Below are 16,476 nucleotides of genomic sequence, written 5' to 3'. Positions count from 1 at the left end.
TCAGATCCAATCAGAAGCCAGGATGGCTTGTGTAAATCTGGAATGTCCCGCTAAAATCGGGAGAGTTGGAGGGAATGGTTTTGTAATCTTTGCTTTTATTTACAAATATACAGGTTGAACCTAGAAATGGAAAGATTAGAATCGTGGGAGAGGAAAGAGAAGAAGAATGTGTCAGATGTGGAAGACAAGAAGAAAGGAGGAAGCAGAAAGATTATGGAAGGCTGCCAGATCACAAACGGAAAATGATTTTGGAATTTAGGTGGCAAAAGCAGGCTGCCAAATTATTGCACTTAAGAGGTTTCATTGTGGAACGCCAGCTTAGGACATGGCAGGACCCTACTCTGCCTGCTTAGCATTTTAAGCGGCCAGTTCGTGGGAGTTGTGGTTTTAAATATGCTGTAAGTCACCCAGAGTGGCTGGGGAAACCCAGCCAGATGGGCAGGAAACAGCAACAACAACAGTCCTTCTCATGCTGTTGGTCTCCAGCAAATAGTAATTAGAGGCATTCTGCTTCCGATCGAGGAAGTAGCATACAGCCACCACAACCAGAATGTGGGTTTCCCATAGGCATTTAGGTGGCTACAGTGAGAACAGGATCCTGGACTAGATGGGACATTGGCCTGATCCAGCAGGCTCTTCTTATGCTCCTATCAGCACAGCACATGGGGAAGCGCTTCCCTTTTTCTTCCCATGCCATAGTCCCAACAAAGGTCACCCCAGGCCTGGCAGTGGGCTTTAGTAGACCTTCAATCTCCAATGGGTCCTACCCACTACAAACCAACAAGCACCCCCACCTCCAATAGTCTCCCCCTCTGCTGCCTCTACGGAAGTGGGCTTCATCATTTGGGGTGTGTAAGCCTCAAGGTGTAGAGCCCTTTGACTTTAGATCCATGGGCTTCGGCCTTGTGCATTGGGTAGTAAATCTAGTAAATCCATTTCAGATCTAGTAAATCCATTCCAAGGTCCTAGGCAGTGTTTTAGTGGTGGGTGGTGCCATTTTTTTTTAAAAAAAATGGCAGTTTCCAACACAAAAGACACTTTTGAAAAACTAGCAGAATCTAGTGGAAGATTAGCACTCATTTCCATGTTATTTGCTTCCAGGAAAAGAAATATGTTGGCAACCCTGTTAACCCTGCTAAATCATGGCAGTTCTGCACTGTAATTTCATGTGATGAAATCTGGTAGGCATTCGGGCAGCCTGTTCTTTCCAGTCATTTAAAATTTAGTGCAACATGGTAGCAAATTATTCAGAAAGTCAGAAGTCTGGTCCCATCTTTGTGTTCCCCCTCCCTATCTATCTATCTATCTATCTATCTATCTATCATCTATCTATCTATCTATCTATCATCTATCTATCTATCATCTATCTATCTATCTATCTATCTATCTATCTATCATCTATATCTATCTATCATCTATCATCTATCTATCTATCTATCTATCTATCTATCATCTATCTATCTATCATCTATCTATCTATATCTATCTATCATCTATCTATCATCTATCTATCTATCTATCTATCTATCTATCTATCTATCTATCTATATCATCTATCATCTATCATCTATCATCTATCTATCTATCTATCTATCATCTATCTATCTATATCTATCTATCTATCATCTATCTATCTATCTATCATCTATCTATCTATCTATCTATCTATCTATCTATCATCTATCTATCTATCATCTATCTATCTATCTATCTATCTATCTATCTATCTATCTATCATCTATCAATCATCTATCTATCTATCATCTATCTATCTATCTATCATCTATCTATCTATCATCTATCTATCTATCTATCTATCATCTATCAATCATCTATCTATCATCATCTACCTATCTACCTATCTATTATCTGTCTAGCTATCATCTATCTAGCTATATCTAGCTAGCAATCATCTATCTATCATCTATCTATATCTATCTATCTATCATCTAGCGATCATCTATGTTATTTCAATGTCCACCTTTGCCTAAAGATCACAGGGCAGTTTACAACACTTGGTTTTTTAATTAACAAATGACTTTTTAAGTTGGATCTTTGGAAAAAGGGGGAAAGGAGAGAGAGCTCTTGTGCTCACTGTCTACTTACTAGTTTCCCATAGGCTTCTGGCTGGCTACTGTGAGAACAGGATGCTAGACTACATGGCTCATTGGCCTAATCCATCAGGCTATTCTTATGTTCTTATGGTGGAGGCTGAAGACTCATAGACTCCCCCTTTTTTTCTTTTTCTTTTTTGCTCAGTTTGGCTGGTTCCCTATTTTTAACAACCATTTGTTTATAAATATTCTTATCCATCATAACATCTCAGGTTGCATCAATAGAAAAACAATTATAAAAACAGATAAAGGGTGGAATTCAGTGTCACACTATGATAAATGTGGCGTTTCAGCTTGCTGCACACCATTGATTCTCTTGAGTCCCCTGAGCCAATGTGTGTGGGGGGGGGACATGGAGGAGGAAAAGGGGAAAACCCTTTTCCAAAAGTTGAAGTCCTAGACTTCCACTGACAGGGCTGCTTAGGTGAATCCCACCCCAAAACAATACAATTATAAAATAGATGGAGCAGTTGTTGGATCTTCTGTAAAACACAGGGAGTTGAAGCAGTCGACCAATTTATGCATGTATTTTTAACAGCATTGTGCTAAGAAGCCAATGCCCGAATCACATTTGTGGTGTTGGAATTCTACCTCTCAGTACAGTGCTTTGAATATTTTATTCATGAATCCTCAAGAACAGATGTTCTTTCTCCTACAGCTCAGGAGGAGCAGAGTTGGGGGAGCTGTTACTATCTCTTGTAGCAAGATGGAAATAAGGGGGGTTTCCAAATCAATGGAACTTCTTTTGCAAGAACACAACAAAAACTCTTTCTACCAATCAGTCTTTATCCCAGGGGAGGTGACACCCTCAATGGCAGTTGCAGAAGAATCTGCCCTGAATGGCTATAGAAGCATTTTCCAGAGAATATACTTGAGAAATATATTTCTCATTGACTTACCTTTTCTTTCTTATATCATGATTTTTGCATAAGAGTTTGTATAAGAGTTTTGCAGAGGTGCACAAGGAAGACACCTTGTTTACACAAAGGGATCACAAAGGGATCATCAGGCTGTAATCCTGCCCTGCCCCCCCCCCCCCCGCATATGAACAGTTCTGACAGTTTGTTGGCTCACAGTCATGCGGAGGAAACATGATAAGTGAATCAGCAGATTATAAACACAACCAACAGCAATTTTTATTGCTTGGAAAAGTGCTGCAGAAATTGTGGCCTTGTTATATCTATGGCCAACTAGTACACACACTATGTTTCTGCATGAGGCAGCCGTAGAAAGGCCACTATGGTTAAAAACAGGACTTTTTAAAAAAATCAAAAACAAAGTGTAATACAGCAATTAATGTAAATTGTGTGCATGTTCTACATTTCAAAATATTTTATCTCCTGTTGTTATTAATGCAAATGGCAATAGCCCAGGTTACTAGTCAATACGTCCCTGCCTTGATAGCAAGTCAATTGTTTGACTTCTCTTAGACATTCAAAGAAAGGTCTGGATATAAAATAAGTAAAATAGAATATTAATAATTCAAAGATGGGACTAGAGAAATGAGCACTGCTCAGGAGGAGAACTGAGTTAGTCTCATGTATGAATCTCAAACTTACCATGTTTCCTCTTCTGAACACATCTCCAAGATCCTTCCAGAAATTGACATCACTGGGGTGCACTGATCCCGGGAAAAGATTTTGGCATTCTGGCCGTTGTAAATGTGATGCAACTGGTTTAACTTGTTTGTATCAGTTTTATTCATGTGTTGTTTTCATAGTTTTTGCTTTGGTATCATATTGCTGCTCTGTTGTATTTTATTGTTTTATTTCAATTCTTATTTTTTCCCTTGAGTGCCCTCAGAAAGAAAAGGCAGGTGACAGATTTAACAAACATATAAATAATTTTCAGTGTGTGAGCTTATAGTTGCCTGTTTAAATGCTGTAAATTCTTAGGAAACTGAGCTGCAAAATGCACACAGTTTAATACATTCATAGACTTATGGTTACATGTGAAAATTGGGCATTGTTACACAGCCTTCTAGGCATCTTCATTTTAGGGAAACCAGCCCAATAGCCTTGTCTCATTAAGAAATCTGTTTTGGATCAAGCTGCATTAATGGAAACCACACAAATGAAAGAATTATGATTTCCTTCAGTGTTAAGGAAGCAGCCTTGCAACATCTTACCATTCTGAAGCTTGCACAACTTCGGAACGTTAATGGATGATACGAAATATATTTCTGAACACAGATAGTTCATAGGTCATTCCAGTTTTCTCCAGATGTGCAAATGATAAACCAGGCACAATGAAGATGTCAGTATTTGAATAAAGATGATTACGGGGGGTGGGGACCATAACAAGTGATCTATTTTATGCTCTTCATTGGATTTAGAAGTGGAAAAATATAGCCCTGTTGAATGGAAGAAGGCATAATTCTTTCAGAGTCTAAAATTAACTTAACTGGACTACTTTTTGGGAGACAGGGAATATAGGAAGCTGCCTCATAGGAAGTCAGGTCATTAATCCACCTAGCTCAGTATTGTCTGCACTGACAATAGGTTTGCAGACAAGAAATCACTCCCAGCCCTTCCTGCAGATGCCAGAGGTTGAACCTGGGATACCACTGGGCTATGACCTATGTATGCTTTATCTACATAGGTCCCCATTTACATGCTCAGCTGCTTTGGAGGTCCCTCCCCTTGAGAAAATCAACAGCCCCTTCAGCAGCACTGCAATTGTGCCAACTGTTGCCTCCAGGGGTTAAGCATCACACCACAGATTATCTGAGACAATGCAAGACAAGTTTTGCTACCCTTTGGGGACCCTGTGGGCACATCTGCATACAGGGGGAACGGTAGGGGACACCACACACCCTTGCAATGAAGCTCATACCACAACCAATCCTATTCTCACATGGAAGATGGAGCATGCTTGTTTTCTCCTGCTCTGGAGGAGGGCAGGATGTGAGGCAATGCCTTCAAGTTACAAGAAAGGAGATTCCAACTAAACATCAGGAAGGACTTTCTGATGGTAAGAAGAAGAGAAGAGAAGAGAAGAGAAGAGAAGAGAAGAGAAGAGAAGAGAAGAGAAGAGAAGAGAAGAAGAGGAGGAGGAGGAGTTTGGATTTGATATCCCGCTTTATCACTACCCGAAGGAGTCTCAAAGCAGCTAACAATCTCCTTTCCCTTCCTCCCCCACAACAAACACTCTGTGAGGTGAGTGGGGCTGAGAGACTTCAGAGAAGTGTGACTAGCCCAAGGTCACCCAGCAGCTGCATGTGGAGGAGCAGGGAAGCGAACCCAGTTCACCAGATTACGAGTCTATGCTCCTAACCACTACACCACACTGGTGTAGCAGTTCGACAGTGGATCAGACTCACTTGGGTGGTTGTGGACTCTCCTTCCTTGGAGGTTTATCAGCAGAGGTTGGATGGCCATCTGTCGTGGAATGCTTTAGTCTGAGATTCCCTTGGGGTCCCTTCAAACTCTACAATTCTATGATTTCATGATTCTTTCAAGACTAAGTTCTGTTGGGTGGGTGGGTACTGTAGGTGCCAAGGAAGGTATCTGTAAGCACATGTGCACATGTACCTTGAAGTGGGGAGTAACTTTGGCAAGTTGCTGTGGTGTGGAAGTAACAAGGCTTGTGCTCATGTTAGCAAGGATGCTACAAGCTTCCTTCATCTCTCCTTTCCCACATCTTTCCTCTATCTATCTAGCATGAGTCCTGAAGTATTGCACATTGGAAGAATTGCAAAATCAGCAGTTTCTAGAAGATGGGGAAGGGGAGATTGCCTTCCTTCTTATCAATGCCTTATCATGTCCATGCCGCAGCCTCAGTTTTATTATCTCTCTGGGACAAAGTGGTGGTGAAAGAGAAATTCCTAACAGAGTCTGACCCTCAAGAATCCTGAAAGCATTATGTCAACTCCCTGGATTCCAGATGGGTTGTATGTGTATGCGCTAAATGTGAACCGAAAATAGCCTCCTTTGCTTCCATCATGCTACAGATGGGGTCAATAGGGGCAGAAGGGTTGATGGAAATAAATCCCAAGGTGCTGCTGTATAAAATGATGCTGCTGTATAAAATGATGAGTGCTATTCTGTTATGCCTTATGTAAAGCATATAAATAGAAAATTGGCCACAAGATCTGGCTAAGAGAACACAGATGGAGGCTATCTATACATAAACTGGCAGGGAGCCAAAGAACCAGAAGGGTAATAAGTCCATCCAACTGCTGGATCATCTGCAGCCTGGTACTCAGCTGCCAGCAGAGGAGATAGAGGGCTATAAAGATAGTGCCAGATGACCCAAATGTGATCAATAAAATGGTGATTAAAATCATTCATATTTGGATTCTTGTTCCATCGACGGCTAAATACATTTTTATGTCGCTGGGCCTTTGATCAGTAGCAGCAGATGCTAATTATACTGTTTGTCAGAGATGAAAATATTGTTGTGGAGACTATTGATACTGCTTTTAGCAATACAATTTTCATTATACAAATCACAGACTCAGTAAAAGGAATAAAATCCATACAAATTTTAACATACACCCAGTTAAAATATATGGCACCGGAGCAAACCACTATGCAATTAGATTAACAAAATCTCCTTGCGGGTTTTTGCAGCAAAAAAAATAAAAATTGGAGAAACCTAGCAACTGTAATGTATGCTTTATCAAAGAGCTATCTGGTACATGGGCCCCTTTAAGAGAAATAGCTATGAATCATGTACAATGTGAATGTAGTTCCCTTTCCATCAGAATCACTAGAATGCAACTTGTCCTGGCTATGCAATTCTTGGTAGATTGAAACCATTAGGAGACTTAAATGTGCTCCACCTGAAACTGAGGGAAATGCAGGTCAGCCCAGGGATTACAACCCAGAGAGGAACATATTTGCATCCTTTACTGTTTCCAAACTAGCCTGTGCCTTAATCAGACTCAGTTGGCGCTTAAAGAGAGAGAGAAATTGCATTGCATCATTCCTGACATTAATGCCATCCCCGTTCTTTGGTTCCATGTGTATAATAAATGACTTCCACATGTTTCATTTTTAATGAGTACATCAAAGGATTCCATTGTCACAAATAATTACCTTGCTATTACACTGAACAGTTAAAATCTCTACAAATCTGTGAAGTGGGAAGGAGGGAATGGAGGGTCCAGGATGCTAACCCATTAGCGCTTCTTTGAGGGCTGGGAATTGGAAACTTCCATGTTTTATTCCATCGGTCTCACATGTATTTCAAAAAATACTGCTTTGGGGGCAATAAACATTTCATAGGATATTTGTTTTCTTGGAATCACCCCCCGCACACACAAACAATAAAACTTCCCTGGAACAACTGCAGGGGAAAAAATGTGAAGCAGAAGAGAGTTCTGAAGAAGTCCTTGGACCTTATTCTGCCTGAGAAGAGCAAACACTCTAGGAGCAGACCTAAATGTAGGTTGAGAGAGGCCCGGGTCTCTTGGCAAACTGAATACCATTTTCTTTTCCCTCTTCCCTGAATTCTGAATGAATGGAATGAAGGAGGACTTAACCCTTTCTTTCCCTAATGAGGGAAAATACCTTATTTGTAGCTGCTACGTACATCAAGACGACACCATCCCCAGCTGATACTCTCTTCATTATGGAACACCTGCCCGTACTATCCAAAGATGCATTTAGCATTATGTTTAGTTTGGCCCTCAGTGGTAAAGCTGTGGGTGGATTCCATGGTAAAGCTGAACAAATCTCCCTGACTAAGCCAACAAGTCATTCCACATTTTTTTAGTCCAGGTTCATCATACACGTGATCTCCCCATCACCACCACCCCTCCAGTGACTTATTAAAACAATTCAAAAACAGCAGGACACAAACAAAGAGCTGAAGATGCCCACAGAGCAAATGGCTCTACATTATTTTGATACATTATTTATTCAATTTCTAGGCCACTTTACCACCTGGTTCTCAAAGTGGTTTATACGGAAATCAAAATAATTACAAAAGTGATGATTCGAGCAAAACAGCCAAGCCTACGCTGCAGAGGATTCAGAAATGAAAACAGTCTCTTCATCCAATCTGACCTTTTGGAGAATTCCTTCCTAAACCCAAATTTATTCATTCATCCTGTTCCATGTCCTTTTTTTAAAAAAAAAAACATTCCACTTGTGATCATCTCTTAATGGTCATTTTTTTTAATTTTATGATTTTATTTATTTCTAAATAATTCTCTACTGTCGAAGCATTTACCAGTAATATATATATGTATATCAAGGTGATGAATGACCTAAAATCAATAAAATATTACATTAGTAAAACAAACAAAAACAGTTGTATCAACAAATCAATAAATCAAATGAATTACTCAACTAAGCTGCATCACTTCTCAAGGAAAGTCTGGGTGAACAAAAGTCTTTTTCTGCATGAGATAATGGATGCAAAACCCAAAATCCAACAAATCTTTTGGCAATATGTGGGCTTATCTGATATTCACTTAGGTTGTATCCAACTAAGTTCTGCTCAGAATAGATATCTTGGTAGTTCCACCACCTTCAGAAGTGCAAGGAATGGCAGTCTGGAAGGCGACTTTCTCAGTGGCCTTCCCTAAATTGTGGGATTCTCTCCCCACAGATCTTCACCATTCTACTAAGATAAATAGCTTGGAAAAAATGTGTACACTAGTACATAAATATGTTTATTAGGAGAAATTTGCACTGAAACACACACAAAAATTCCATGGAGATATTTTTGGAGATTGCTGCAGAAAGGTGGGTAACTGAATTTATAGGACTGGAAATGGAGAAAGTGAGAACCAAAATTGACAGCTACTTCCAACTCTAGCTATTGCTCATGATGGACTGTACTACCTCCAGTATCATAGGTAGTCTTCTGGGGAACAACAGCTGATAGGACTATTGCATCCATGCCCTCTTTGTGGGTTTCCCACAGGCAACTGAATTGCTGTTGTGGGAAAGAATGCTAGACCACCAGACAGGTCTTTGGTCTGATACAGAAAATTCCTTCTACAGTTCATGTTATATTCTTCTTAGGCAAGCAGTGCTGAACTCTTACTCCCACCCAGTGGCGTAGCGTGGGGGGTGCAGGGGGGGCCGGCCGCACCAGGCGCAACATCTGGGGTTAGGGCAAATCCACAGGTTAGGGGGCGCAAATCCACGGGTTAGGGGGCGCAAATCCACGGGTTAGGGGGCGCAAATTACTTGCCTTGCCCCGGGTGCTGACAACCCACGCTACGCCACTGCTCCCACCCACCAGTTCTTCCCTGCAAATCCCTAATGGACCATTTTCATTGGTTTATTTATTTTTTTTAGCTGGGTCGCAAACTGCAAGTAAGCCTACCTGAAGGAAACACTATCCTTGCGGAGCATTTGCATAAGACAACTGGTGGAAGGCCAAATGCTAACCTGCTATTAAGCCAAAACCTGTTGTGGCAAATGCAGGCTTTGGAATGCACAGTTGCTGATACAACATCTAGTAGTTCTACCCTAAGGCAATGCCAACCTTTCCGTTCAAGCTTCATCTGGCTCACTCAAGTCACAGTGCATTCCCTCCCCCACCCCACAGCCGCAAGAAACTCTGCTATAACTCATGCTATAGCATAATTCTGTCAGCAAGTATATTATAATCCTGCTTTGTGTCCTTGCTAGTCATAGGATTCTTTCACTCTCTGGTGGAATGAAACCAAAACAGCCAGGCAGCTTGCTCACCGGGTGGTCTGGTCTGGTCAATGGGAAATCCTTGCACATAAGATGTCATTTCTCTAATGTAAACCAGATTTCAAGTGACTGGGAATCAGCTCAGAAATATTCCAGTTGTATATATTTTATTTTTATGACAATAATAGCAAGGCTGCAGCCTGAAGATGAATGGACAGGGAAGAAAAAGAATGAAATCAATGAAATCAATAAATCAATCCATATCGTTCCTGGTGGAAAGGCCACATCTGTTTCAATATTATCTGTACTTGGGGAAAACCTGGGATTTGCTTCTAAATGGAGGCTGTGTGTTATAGTAATGACAGGGAACAGGTTGTTAAAATGTTGGTATGCAGCCGAAAGAGTAACACTGTTTTGATTCAATTAGAGCCGAGAAGAAGCAGAATTGTACAAACACAAACTTTGACACAGGTATTTGCTTCTCATTTGATACGAGACTTTGAATGGGGGAGTTTAGAATGCAAACTAGTACTACCTCATTGAGAACTAGGATGGCTATGTGTACTACTTGACAGAGGACCACCCTATCTTTAAAGGACTCCTCGGTTTGAAGGGCTGTCTAGTCCAAAAGAAACAATATGAAGGGAATGCTTTGGAGCTGTCCATCAACAGCTAGAATCTGAACAGCAGGATGAGCTAGTACAGAGGCCATCTGATCAATATTCCACTATTCATCTTCATCGGATGACTCCAGGTTCTAGTTTTCAGAGATGATCCACGATTTCCATGCTGTTTCTAACCATCCCTTGCTCTCTAACTGATATCTAGGAATATGAATTGACCAAGATTTTCCCCTGCCTTAGTGGGGAAGCAGCAGGTTGGAAACTTCATGTTCTTCTCACAATGATATTGTTACAGGTTTATAAGTGCTAGGATTTATTTGAGGCTGGGGTATTGGAACCGGGAAATAGCAAGACCCATGTGTATCTAAGGTGTGTATTAGATGCTGTTAATCCTCTGCTATTAGCATATGTGAAGCATTAATTAACCTAGGCAAGCTTCCTAAATTGTGTATCAGCCACCCCCTTTAATCCTAGGCAATCAACAAATGTGAAATTTCCTTTGAGGTTATAGCCTGGGGGTAATGAGTCATTTAGCACATCGACAAGTGGGGACTCTTAGGAGAGACCAGAGTTTAGATAAGGACAGAGGGTTTTAGTTATGAAACAGAGTTACTAAGCAGGAGGCTGGCGAGAGAGTCAAAAAGCAGGATGTTGATGTCTGTTTTGAATCCAATGCTGTGGCTGTGGGAGAAGTCAAAACCATTCAGGTTGTATATATGTGTAAATAAACCATATATCATAAAGACACCATAGTCTCTGCTGTGCCTCACTATCCTGAAAGAAACACAGACCCTGGTAAGAGCACCTGGTTCCCCTAGGACACTGCACTGCTCAGAGATTGGGGTGGCAGGTAACAACATCTAGTTCCATGCTTGACTAGATATCTTGGCTGTTCTAATGAACTTGTTCCACCCTAAGACAGCTCCAGCCCTCTGTCTTTTCACCTTGACCTGGCCCACTCAATCACAAATGTGCATCTTTGTTCTTCACCCACACCCACCCCAACAAAGATTAGAATACTGATTTATGTTCTTACTAGTCATGTTACAGCAGTGCCGGATTCACGTATAAAGCCAAACAAGCTATAGCTTAGGGCCCCACTCTCTTGCCCCGCCCCCCCAAAAATATACTTCTTCTTAATGATATTTCATTATATACTTCTTCTTAATTGTATTTCAGTTCAACAATTACTTTGATAAAACACATGTTTTGTTATGTGCAAATGGCTTTAGATACCTATTAGGTCCATAAATTACAATATAGCATATATTCAACATAAAAAACAGCGACAATTTGTTGTTGACAAAGTACAGCTGGCCTCATCAAACCTAAACCCAGCCCTGTGTTATAGTCCCAGGTTATAGCTGAATGGAGACTTCTCCTGCTGCAGATTTAATTGGAGCAATTGTGGTCTACTTGCACATACACAGAAAGGCCATTTTATATTTACTAGCAGAGTTTACAAACCACAAGTTAGAACTCTGAAGGACATCAAAATACTCTAATTTGTCCATTTTTATCCCCCCCCCCTCAAGCTTGCATTTATGAGAAAGGAATGCAGCCAGAGGCCTTGTGTATCTCTCTCCCACTGGCGGAACATAAACTGTAAATCAGAAATCCCAGGGAGGGCTTCTTGGTTTCCTCTTGTCCTCCTGTGACTTTATCTCCAACAGCACAAATCCTGTCAATGCCACAGTCGGAGCTATGAGCAGGGCCGTCAAGCATGCGACACTGGAGCAAGCACTTTTACAGGACAATCTTAAACATGTCTAGACAGAAGCAAGCCTCACTGGATTTGATGGGGCATATTCCCAGCTAGGGACAGAGCAGTTTTGTTTTGTTTTGCTTAAATCACAAACTGGTGTGAAAATGTAGAGAACAGAACTTTTTTTAAAAAGAGAGAGAGAAATGGAGAGGAATCTAAATTGACAGGTTCACTCATCTCTACTTCCAGGTACATGGGTAGGATAGCAGCCTTAGTTCATTATTCCTGGCCTTCCCAAGTTATTTAAGAATATGATTTTTTTAAAAAAAAATTAATCAGATTGATGTACTGCTTAATAAAAGAATATAAAACATCTTAACTTGGTACACAAAATATATAATATTCATTAAAAATACAGATAATATCAGACTTTAAAAGTAAGTTGTAAAGGTAAAGGGACCCCTGACCATTACCATATTTTTCGCTCTATAAGATGCACTTTTCCCCTCCTAAAAAGTAAGGGAAAATGCGTGTGCATCTTATGGAGCGAATGCAGATGGGAGGCTCTACTCAGCACTCCCTTTAAAGAGCATGCGGAGTGTGTGTGCGGCTCTTGGGGGCTTTTCCCCGAGGAGGAAAGGGAGCGCAGCTCTTGGGGGAGCCTTAGCTGCATGCAGCCTCTCCCGGGCAGGGGATGAAGGCTCCCCTTGCCCTGGAGAGGCTGTGCATGGCCAAGCAAGAAGCCAGGACAGCCAGTGGGATCTCTGCGCTGCAATCCCACTGGATGTCCTGGCTTCTGGCTTAGCCGCGCGCAGCCTCCCCAGCCCGGGAGAGGCTACACATGGCTATCCCATAAGCAATAGTGCTGCCTGCTGAGCACCAAAGTCTTAAGAGTTGTCTTCACATTTTGTTTTATAACTTTACTTGAAAATGTCCAATTGACATTTGAAAGAAAGTGATGGAAAGATGGAAGTGTTTTTATCTATTTTCACTTTGTATTTTTCTTTTTTCTTTTTTCATTTTGTAAAATTCTAATAAATATCTTTTTTTAAAAAAAAGAAAAGAAAATGTCCAATTGACTTTCTGGGCATGGGGCCTGAGCCCTGACCCTCAGGTTGAAAATGCTTACCCTTTCCAGGTGTCTGAGGACCTCTCTCACCCAGTGTGTGTGTGTGTGCGCGCGCACACACGCACACACACATACACACACACACATTCTTTTTCCAGACATGAGCAAACAACAGGCTTATGAAGCCCCTGGAAGGCCATGCTTTTTATCTGATAGGTTGTATTGGTTAGTCATATGTTGGGTAGTCTCATTCTGTCCTGTAAATAAGGCTAGCTGGCCCCATATGCCTAAATGGCAACATACAAATAGCTTGGCCATGTGTCCTACTTCACAAAGGGCGGTCCTCTATTTTGAAGGGCTGGCAGAGGATAGCGCTCTGTTTGAAAGTGCCCCCTTTTTGAGGGCTGTCTAGTCCAATTCTGGTTAAAAGATAAGAAGCCATAAACAGGGAGATCAGGAGCCTTGAACTCCCCCATCAACAATCAGCAGCACCTAGTTAACAGACTGAGGAGACTCACAAATCACTTGGTATCTTCCCCATTACAATGAGATGTATTTTCTACTTATCTTTTAGTGGGGTTGATTTGCTCTTCTGTACATATTACTGCTGAACATCTTACGTTGTTTTTACTCTTGTTTTTATGTTTCTTTTTGTAAGTTGCTTTGAGTTCACCTTTCTGGAAAAAAGAGCCTTGTTGTTGTTGTATTTCTGTTTAAGTTATACTTTTTTCAACATTTGTGTCTATACACATGGAAGGTAAAGGTAAAGGGACCCCTGACCATTAGGTCCAGTCGTGACCGACTCTGGGGTTGCGGCGCTCGTCTCGCTTTATTGGGCGAGGGAGCCGATGTTTGTCCACAGACAGCTTCCGGGTCATGCGTTCAGCATGACTAAGCTGCTTCTGGCGAACCAGAGCAGTGCACGGAAACGCCGTTTACCTTTCCGCTGGAGCGGTACCTATTTATCTACTTGCACTCTGATGTGCTTTTGAACTGCTAGGTTGGCAGAAGCTGGGACCGAGCAACGGGATCTCACCCCGTCACGGGCATTCGAACCACCGACCTTCGGATCGGCAAGTCCTAGGCTCTGTGGTTTAACCCACAGCGCCACCCACGTCCCTATACACATGGAAACATAAAGCCAATTGGCACTCTCTTTTGTTCCCCTTTTTGGTGATGCAAATCCTTTTGATGAAGCCCCCCCTACATATGATGAGCATTTTGAGTTTGACCAATGTTTGCATCTCTGGCACTCACCTCTAGGAGTGATTAACTAACAACTTTACACAATACTCAGTGGGCACCATCAGACCTGAAATTCTTTTCTCACCCTCATTTTGTGGCTTTCAAAGCACTCCGTTCTATAACCACGACTGAAAAAGTAGACCTACAGGATCATTCTTTATGATTGCAATCTAGCACAAAATTATGTAACTGGGAGCTGGACTGCAGCCAATGCTACACTGCTTTATGCAGTTTCTGTGACTAGGCTTTGAAAGAGTTTTGCATAAATCACTTGAATTTTTAAAAAGAAAGGGGATTATGGCTACAACAGTTTCCAAAAGGGTAGCAAAGTCAGTCTGTTGCAGCAAAGCAATGAAGAGTCTCATAGCACTTTAAAGATTAACAAAATTATTATGTCATGAGCTCTTCTGAGCTTTCAGGTGCATAAAGTGTAATTCTAATTTGGGTATGTGTAAAAGGATGAGGTCAGAGGGAAATTAAATGCAAAAAAAAAAAAAAAAGCAGACAGTGGCAATTACCAGAAAACAACATAGCTACAGTGACCAATTAACAAGTCAGGAAAATGATCAATTAACAACATTGGTGGTAATACAAGCATACTGATATTGGTCAAAAGCAGTGTGGTTTCAAAAAAATAAATAAACCCACTGTGTACGGAGATACAGCCATAGAAGAAAGAATTGCCAGATATATTATAATTTAGTGACTTCCCACGGGAGTTTTCCTGTGAAGTTACTATGTCCAAAAATGACCACCTTCATGACAGTTACAGTATGTCTAGGGAGGCTGACACGTTCTCCTGATGATTTCTGGATATGACTATTTCCCTTTTTTCCATATCATTTTTATTAGTTTTACAATAATACTTTCCATTGTAATATCTCCTCTTATATTATACATTTTGGCTTTTTAGGGCCCTGACTTCCTTCAAACCTTCCTTATTATTTTCTATCTTTCATTTCAAATTTCTGCATTTTCACTATTTAACCACTGCTTTAAAATCAAAAACATTAAAACACCATACATTCTTATTCTTATCTCCAGTGGGTTCTGTACCTTTCCTAAAAAGCTTCTTGCAAACCTACCAACGTATTTGATTGAATACAATTGTCTTTCAAATAATTTACAAATTTGGTCCATTCCTTGATGAACTTTTGGTCCCGCTGTTCTCGAATTCTTCCCATCATTTTGGCCAGTTCCGCATACTCCATTAGCTTCAATTGCCATTCTTCTTTTGTCGGTAATTCCTCTCGTTTCCACTTCTGTGCTAATAAAATTGTTGCTGCTGTTGTTGTGTATAGGAAAAGCTTAATATCTTGTCTGTTAATTTCTGTACCTACAATTCCCAGTAGAAATGCTTCTGTTTTTTTAACATATGTATATTTCAACATTTTCTTAATCTCAATATATCATATCCCAGAAGCCTTTCACTTTCTGGATATGACTATTTCAGAAGCATTTCCTACTGGGACTGACCACAATCCATATATTTGAAAGGAAGGCAATTAAGTTTAGTTTCATTGGTAGCTTGCACCTCTTAAAAGTTGAGAGCATTGGACTGGGTGGACCATTGATTTCACCTCATCAAAAGGAGCACCTGAAATCCAGTGAAGGCCTATTTATTAGGGCTATGGGGCACTGCCCCACCAACCTATCATTCACCAAACCTCTTCCTTACTTAAAACCAAACCAGGGGGTGGAACTAGCTGTCAGCTTTCTCCCCCTTGTAGATCTCAGCAGAGAGGATGATGGGGATAAACTAGAATTATATGGCCCTGCCAGTCATTGGCTGTGGCTCCATTTACTGTGGGCCTCCCTTCCGCCCCACCAGTGCCAATGTGCACCAGCCCCTACTGCTGATAAGCCTTACATTTTACAAACCAAACAGGTACTCTCTATCTGTGGCATTATGTGCTACAATTGCAGCATCATATGTTACAATCCCCCCCCCCGAGGGTTCTGCCCGATATTGCACAAAACCACACCACACACTGCTGTTTTTATTTTATATGGAGAATATATGGAAAGAGAGACCTTGACACCAGAGGAGTACATTTCAAAGCACTCCTTGCTGCAGGCATGGCCACCGTGAGCAGGACCGGATTTAGGATTGATG

The sequence above is a fragment of the Podarcis muralis genome, chromosome 6 (genome assembly GCF_964188315.1).
Source record: "Podarcis muralis chromosome 6, rPodMur119.hap1.1, whole genome shotgun sequence".
NCBI classification, from domain to species: domain Eukaryota; kingdom Metazoa; phylum Chordata; class Lepidosauria; order Squamata; family Lacertidae; genus Podarcis; species Podarcis muralis.
This window is presented reverse-complemented; position numbering follows the sequence as displayed.